An 8920-nucleotide genomic window follows, 5' to 3' on the forward strand; every position below is an offset into this window, starting at 1 on the left:
GATGCTTCATTCCACCTGTATCTGTTTTTGTGAGTAATGATTAAAAGTGGCAAATTTGCTTACATGTTTTGTTACTGACACTGAGCGCATTCATTGCTCTATGGGTTTGCTTCCATTTGCTCATCTATAGTAATTTTTATTTTGGCTACTCTTGAAAAATAAAATCAGATGCCCCAGATCAAATTAGATATTCTTATAGTACAATTGTAGCACCAGGCAAAAGATATTATATATGAAAAAAAGAATATAGTCAGTTCATTATGAAACATAACCAATAACATTATGCTATTTAACATGGGAAAAACCTTTCACATACTATTCTTTGTTACCACATAAAATTGCTTAAGAGTGGTCATTCCTTGTACAAGATCTTTATAAAAGAAATAATATATTGCCTTACATGTAACTGAAATAATGATTAAATTATTTTTAAAAAGTCTAGGAACTTCTTTAGAGTAAATCTTCCACATCTTGCTATAGTGCTAATCGTAAGCATGTTATACCGTAAGTTAGCCTGAAGCAAAGTTAAGCAAGCAGATTAGGACTGTAATATAGTACCAAGACTCATAAATCAAGCGTGCTTGTAGATTTCCTTTCATTCTGCTCCTTCTTACAGTTCAGACAAGTCATAATTACACATCAGTAGGCATTGTGAACAGAAGAATGAGCTACAACATAACGCACAATAAACCCTGTCATATAAAAGCAAACTGGATAAAATAACAGAAGCAATACTCCATTTTACAACATCACACTAAAGAATTATACCGCACCATTGTGTATTATTCTGATCAATCATGAATCCATCCACAATTGACAGCTCAGTGGGCAAAAATTTACCACTGAAGAAGAGTTTCCAGTTTTCCTTTTTTTCCTGTTTGATTATACACATTAAGCACAAGACTGCGTGATTCTGAAAAGCCACAGGTACATAATATAACACTGCCCTGTACACATTGCAATTAAATAAATTCTGCTAATGCTCTTTTAAAGCTTTCTTTTATTAGACATGCTTAAAATAATTCAGACTGGATGAACTATAAGTGGTTCTTTATTCATGTTTTATTAGTATTATAATTTTGAGTAATTATTCAGGTATTCTTGTTACCTTAGACCACAGAGATGTTGACTCTGAAGTCTTTCTGTGATTTTCAGGCTTAGATGATATTACCACTAAGCTCAAAGGACCTTCCTTTCTCACTAGGTTTGAGCTGAACATTGAAAATGGGATTTAACGAAATATGAGCAAATATTGATTGTTTCTATTCTAATAAAACATTTAAAAGAACTAATAAAGGTAAGGTAATTGTTGAATGCTAATTGAAAATTGCTACAACTAGTAATATTTTATAGTAAAAACTCAGCAGGTATTAGGGGGATATATTTTTCACATTATTCATCAAATATATATAACTTTGAGAGGCACCAAGTTATTTTTACTTACCCTACATTCATAAGAAATTAACTATGGTTAATATATTAATGATATAAGAAATATAGAGGAAAATCATCTTAGAGCCAGAGAGCAAATTATCTGCCACACTGGAATTTCCTTCCAGATGTTATTGGGTCCAAATTTTAACTGTTACTCATGTGTATGTATGTGAAGGAGATCCTATTGAAAAATGAGAAATTCACACACTACCTTTATTTAATTACTTATTTTATTTTTCCTCTATAGGACACTGTTTTGTGACTACAAAGATTTAGAGAAAAATGAGGAAATAAATGATTGGAGAGAGATTGGAAGAACTAAAGGCAGTGATTTAAGTATATTCTATGTAAATAACAGTGACATCAGAAAACCTGAGTTGAGATTTGAGCAGACCTAGACTCCACTATGTTCTTAAGGATCAGAGACATATTTTTGATGACTATTCACAGCACCTAACACTGTATATTTCAAGCATAGTTTTGATTTCATCCAGCAAAATATTCTCTTATACCGTTCATCTCTTAGAAGATTCTGTGCTAACCTCTTACATAGCAATTAACTTGGTGCTTTAAAATTATCCTTTTTTTAAAATTTTTATTTATTTATTCATTTTAGAGGAGAGAGAGAGAGAGATTGAGAGAGAGAGAGAGAGAGAGAGAGAGGGAGAGAGAGAGAGAGAAGGGGGAGGAGCAGGAAGCTTCAACTCCCATATGTGCCTTGACCGGGCAAGCCCAGGGTTTTGAACCGGCAACCTCAGCATTCCAGGTCAATGCTTTATCCACTGCGCCACCACAGGTCAGGCTAAAATTATCTTTTTATTGTCTTCTTGTCTTTTTATGAGGCCAAGAACTGAATTCTATTTAAACATTCTACACCCAAGATTAAATGACAGAGTTGATTGGCACAGAGTTGAAGCTCAAATTTTTCTGTCTTGGCTCAATAAAAATGCAATTAATAGTATTTGTTGATGGTGTACTATATGTCAGGCACTGTGATATGTTTGTTATAGACTAGATCTCATTTAATCTTCAGAAAACAATGGGTACATATTTTACTGTTATTCCAACTTTGTATGTATGGATATTGCCCAAGTAAATGAGGACCCAGAGTCTTAGCCCAGTAGTCCAAATTCAGAGGCCCTGCTGGTGACTGTGTCCCACTCCCTATCATTTTGGTTCAGACCTTTTATCATTTATAATCTTAGTATATTTAACTCCTTGAGTAGTGAGGGTTTTTTTTCCTGCTCACCGACCCCTGGGAGTGTTTTATTTAAAAAAAATAAAATTAGTTCCAGTTACAGTTTTATTATTTAAAATCATGTTTATTTGATAACCAATTCATGGTAACAAGAAGAATAAACATTGGCCTTTCTTTAATGTTGCCTCACATATTTTTAAAATAAAAATTTTTGTACAATCATACTTTGAATGGTCAGGAGGCATGAGGACATACATGAACGTTCATACTTCTCAAAGGGTTAATTCCTCTCTTCATAAAAGGTTCCTAAGAAATCAATGAGGTCAAAGTTTGATTCCCATCTAAGTATCATACCAGCCAGATGCAATTCTATAAGAACTTGTACTGAGAATATCCTAACAGAAGAACTTAACATGGGCAGATCTACTGGAGTCTTCCAGGAATTGTTTGCATCTTTCCTTTCTGACACTGAAAACATTGCTTTATGAGTTTACTTCCATTTGTTTGTTCATTTTTATTATTTTGTTTATTTTTCTTTAAAAATTCTAAAAATCAGGCCCTGGCCAGTTGGCTCAGCGGTAGAGCGTTGGCCTGGCATGCAGGGGACCCGGGTTCGATTCCTGGCCAGGGCACATAGGAGAAGCGCCCATTTGCTTCTCCACTCCCCCCTCCTTCCTCTCTGTCTCTCTCTTCCCCTCCCGCAGCCAAGGCTCCATTGGAGCAAAGATGGCCCTGGCGCTGGGGATGGCTCCTTGGCCTCTGCCCTGGGCGCTAGAGTGGCTCTGGTCTTGGCAGAGCAACACCCCGGAGGGGCAGAGCATCGCCCCCTGGTGGGCAGAGTGCCCCCCCCCCCCCCCCCCCCCCGTGGACGTGCCGGGTGGATCCTGGTCGGGCGCATGCGGGAGTCTGTCTGACTGTCTCTCCCCGTTTCCAGCTTCAGAAAAATACAAAAAAAATAAATAAATAAATAAAAATTCTAAAAATCATACATAGCTCTTCAATGGCCAATGAACTATTTTTCCACTATAGAAGTATGGCTGCTCTTTAAGTTTCATTGTTGAAAACTGGAGTGATTTTGAGAAGATTAGGCCAGAATAATTTTCTAAATTATTTTCCTCTTTATTGAAAACATGGACATTATTGTGCCTTTCTTACCCCAGATAATATTTAATTGAACTTGGATCAACTAGTCCATTTAGGTTCCATCAGTCAATTAAGTGGGTATACAGGTGATATACTGGTAACTTGGCACCATGCTCAAATGAAAACATTTGGTTCATCAAGTATTTAAGAGCTTATTTCTTGGTTTGTTATTATGGAAATGTGACCTTAAGAGAATGAAGGACTACACTGTGAAAGCACAGAGCAGCCCTAGATTTGAGAGACAGAAGCCTTCAGGTGATCCTAAATGGGAATTATTTTATGTGCATAATTAAAATGTCTTATAATCTTAATATTTTATTTTAGCAAATAATTTTCACCTATTTTCTATTGTGAAGCCTTTGTATTAATAGTTTTAAAGAAAACATGTTAGAAAATGCTCCCTAGGAAATGGTAACTGTGTTAAATACATTTTTCTTTGATTAGTTATGCTAGTAAAATTAATAAAAACTTAGCAAAACATTGGAATCAAAAGAGAGGCAAGACTTTTTTGTGTGTGTGACAGAGACAGAGAAAGTCAGAAAGAGGAACACAGACAGGAAGGGAGAGAGATGAGAAGCATCAATTTTTTGTTGCGGCACCTTAGTTGTTCATTAATTGCTTTCTCATATGTGCCTTTATAGGGAGGCTACAGCAGACTGAGTGACCACTTGCTCAACCCAGCAATCCTGGGTGCAAGCTGGTTGCCTTGCTCAAACCAAATGAGCTCATGGTATAGCCGGCAACCTTAAGGTCTCAAACCTGGGTCCTCCGCATCCCAGTCTGAAGCTCAGGCCACTGTACAACCGCCTGGTTAGGTGAGACAAGATTTTATTAGGTTTAATATCTGCAAACCAGAAAAACAACATTTAAATAATTGAGAAACTTCTATCTCTCTTCATACACAGGCCCACTGTTAATTTATTAAAAATTTTACTTAATACCAAGATCACAAATTAAGTTCTGAGCCATGTGACTTTTCTTCTTTACAGTGTAGATCAAGCCAATATTAATGAATTAGTTACTTAAAAATGACAATGGATCAGGTACCTCCCAATAAGGAAACAAAGAATGTTATGAAGATCTAAAAAATCTAAAATGCAGAAACTGAGTAAAAAAGATTAGTAAATCTACAAGCTAAGAGGTGGCAGAAAGCAATTTTGTCTTTAACTTGAAATGTTGCTAACATCAGAAAGAATTAGTATAAAAAGTCTTATATGAGACATCTGTTAACTTGGTCAGCCAAAATGGAAAACAAAAACACTCTTTAAAATTTCTAAACAGTCATCATATTTCAATGGGCATCTATGTGGACAACAAAACTGTATAAAATAAAAATATAGTTGAACTTCAACTGTATGAAAAGACATTTTGTCATAGAAAAATAAGTGTTGGAATATATAGATACTGAAATAATGTGTGGTAATTTATAGTTGATTTGCAGTTTGGAAATTATATAAGTATATGCAGCCATGCAGATAAAAAGACTTTTTTATTCTCATTTACTTTCTTAGAAACTGTTATTATGTAGCCTGTTTAAATAGCAACTATGCAAATATCTCATGCTTTATAAATGTTTCAGTAAAGAATTCTCAACCAATCAATTAATTCTTTTTTCTCTTTGATTGTCAACAGATGAGTATCATGAGAGAATGATTCCTCACTCTCTCTCCTTTTTTTAAGATTGGTTTGTACAAAAAAAAAAGTTTGGTTTGTATAGAGCTTTAAATCTATTTCCAGTAAAAGTCTTTTGAGAGAGGAAAAATAGTGGATTAAATGAAAGGAATTGTTTTCTCCCAGAGGAATGTTAACCCTTTTTTAAATTTTTTTTCCTACTGCCTCTTTTTTCATAGCTGAAATCTGGAAAAGTGAAAAAAATATATATATAGGATAATAGCTTTAGTGTAAAAATTTGGCTTCATAAAAATTAATTAGTATGTACTGAGACTATTTAGTCGACATTCGGGGTTATATTCATCTCAAACTACCTCCAATGCCTATTTATATAAATATCTGTAGGAGCAGAAGGCTGAAATTAAATCTTTAAAATATGGAATCTAAATTTTGTAAGGAATATTGAAAGTCATAAACATACAGATGATATTTAAAATTATGAGCCTGAAACTCTGCTAGCCTCACCCTTAAAAACTCCCTGAGACTCTGCTTCAAAACAAAGGTGTATGAGCACCTAGTGAATGACAGCTAGACTTGATATTCTCTGACACAATGTCTAAGTGGCCTCACACAGCACTAGCACTGAGTTTGAATCTTTATCATTCTGTTGAAAACCACAGGCCCTCATCTGGTGACTCACTGAGAAACTGCCTCATGCAACTTGAATACCACCAAGAGACTCTTTTAGTGACTGAACTTAACAGGCAGCCAATTGGAAGAGGCAAGTGAAAGCAGATCTTTGGGTCCCTTGGGACTTTTACTGACTTTTCCCTAGGACCTCTGCTGAGAAAAGTAGGCCTTAGTACATAACTTGGTCTTTCCTCAGTAATCCCAGGCTCAGCAGAAGCAAGCATATGCTGTGGATCACTTTATAGCTCCAGACAAGTTACACTGGTGCTAGTAACAGGCAGCATCTGATGTTGGCCGGCACCAGAGTCCCACCCAAAAGACCCTAGAATGAACACACTCAGTGGCCAGCTTCAGAAAACATTAGAGCAGGATACAATTCCCTCACAAACAGCATGTCCAAAAAAAAAAAAAAACTTGGCAGACACCAGACCTTGCTGTAGTGAATTCTGCTTTGTGTGGTCAGCACCTGCACAGCAGCTTGTACACTGAAGTATGGGTCAGTCCTCACAGTCAGATATCCTAAGGGTCAACCCATGCACAAACAAGCCTATAGAAATATAAACTCAATTATAGCAGGAAAGGGACATTTCTGAAGAACCCAGCTCAGATGATTACGGAAACTACATCATTGGGTCCCCTAGGACACGTACTACATAAGGCCACCCTACTACATGGCTGGTTGGTTCAGCAGTAGAGCACTGGCCTGGCATGTGAAACTCCTGGGTTTGATTCCTGGCCAACACACACAAAAGAGGTGCCCATCTGCTTCAACACCCTCCCCCCTTTCCTTTCTCTCTATCTCACTCTTCCTCTCCCACAACCAAGGCTCCATTGGAGCAGAGTTGTCCTGGGCACTGAGTCTGGCCCCATGGCCTCTGCCTCAGGCACTAGAATGACTCAGGTTACTCCAGTTGCAATGAAGCAACAACCCAGATAGGCAAAGCATTGCCCCCTAGTGGGCATGCCAGATGGATTCCAGTCAGGCACATGTGGGAGTCTGTCTGCCTCCCTGCTTCTCACTTCAGAAAAAAAAAATCCGTAAGGCCACCCTAACAAGACTGGAAGTCATAGGAGATCTACCTAATACATAGAAATAAACACAAACAGGCAGCCAAAATTGAGAGACAAAGAAATATACCCTAAATAAACAGAAAGGAGAAATCTCCAGCAGAAAAAGCTAAATGAAAAGGAAGCAAGAAATTTACCAGATACTGAGTTTGAAAACATGGTTATAAGAATGCTCAAGGAACTTAATGAGAATATCAACAAAGAGATAGTAAGCATTAAAAAAAAAAAAAAAAAACCAAAACCATAAAAAACAAATCACTCAGAAATGAAGAATACAATATCTGAAATTAAGACTATGCTAGAAAGAACAAAGAGTAGGTTGGATGAAGCAGAGGACTGAATTAGTGATTTAAAAGACAAGGTAGCAGAGAACAACCAATCAAAACAGCAAAAAGAAAAGAGTAAAAAAAAAAAAAAGAAGATAGTTTAAGGAACCTTTAGGAAAACATGAAATATGACAATATCTGTATTATTAGGAATACCATAAGGAAAAGAGAGAGAACGAGGTTTGGATAACCTATTTGAAGAAATAATGACAAAAAGTGACTTAACCTACTGAAAGAAAAAGACATATAAGCCTAGGAAGTCCTGGAAATACAAGTACAGGCAGAGTCCAAAACAAGACAAACCCAAATAAGACCACAAGAAGACACATCATAGTTAAAATGGTGAAGGTAAAAGACAAAGGGAGAATCTTAAAAGCAGCAAGAGAGAGATAGTTGCTTACCTACAAAAGAGCTCCCCAAGCACTTTCAGCTGATTTCTCAGAGAAACATCTCAAATCCAAAGGGATTAGCATGAAATATTCAAAGTGACAAAATGCAAGAATCTGCAATCAAGACTACTTTACACAGCAAGGTTATCATTTAAAATTGAGGGAGAAATAAAGAGCTTCTCAGATAAGAAAAAGCTAAAAGATTTTGTTACCAATAAACCAGTATTACAAGTAATGTTAAAGAGCCTTCCAGAATAAGAAGAAGGATAAGGAAAGGAGAAGAAGAAACAAAGAAATATACATAGTTAAAAGAATAAAATGGCAATAAGTACACACCAGTGAATAATCACTTTAAATGTAAAGGGCTTAAATGCACCAATCAAAAGGCAAGGGGTAACTGATTGGATAACAAACAGACTTATCCCTGACCAGGTAGCTCAGTTGGTTAGAGTGTTGTCCAGATATACCAATGTTGTGTGTTCAACATTGCTCAGGGCACATACAAGAAACAACAAATGGCCCTGGCCGGTTGGCTCAGCGGTAGAGCGTCGGCCTAGTGTGCGGAGGACCCGGGTTCGATTCCCGGCCAGGGCACACAGGAGAAGCGCCCATTTGCTTCTCCACCCCTCTGCCATGCTTTCCTCTCTGTCTCTCTCTTCCGCTTCCGCAGCCAAGGCTCCATTGGAGCAAAGATGGCCCGGGCGCTGGGGATAGCTCTGTGGCCTCTGCCTCAGGCGCTAGAGTGGCTCTGGTTGCAACATGGCGACACCCAGGATGGGCAGAGCATCGCCCCCTGGTGGGCAGAGCGTCGCCCCTGATGGGCGTGCTGGGTGGATCCCGGTCGGGCGCATGCGGGAGTCTGTCAGACTGTCTCTCCCTGTTTCCAGCTTCAGAAAAATGAAAAAAAAAAAAAAAAACAACAACAAATGAATGCATAAATAAGTGGAACAAAGTCAATGTTTCCCCCACACACACCATTCTTCTCTCTCTAAAATCAATCTTAATCAATAAATAAGATATTTTAAACAAAAAAAAACAAGATCCATATATATGATATCTAC

General features: G+C 37.3%; 1 non-coding gene across 1 annotated transcript; it reads left to right on the forward strand.

The window, feature by feature from the left end:
• The first annotated feature begins 8377 nt into the window (after positions 1–8377).
• Positions 8378–8453, forward strand: TRNAT-AGU (transfer RNA threonine (anticodon AGU)). Its single transcript has one exon. It is a non-coding gene; the product is annotated as a tRNA-Thr (tRNA).
• The last annotated feature ends 467 nt before the right edge of the window (positions 8454–8920 follow it).

The sequence above is a fragment of the Saccopteryx leptura genome, chromosome 7 (assembly GCF_036850995.1).
Source record: "Saccopteryx leptura isolate mSacLep1 chromosome 7, mSacLep1_pri_phased_curated, whole genome shotgun sequence".
Lineage (NCBI taxonomy): Eukaryota > Metazoa > Chordata > Mammalia > Chiroptera > Emballonuridae > Saccopteryx > Saccopteryx leptura.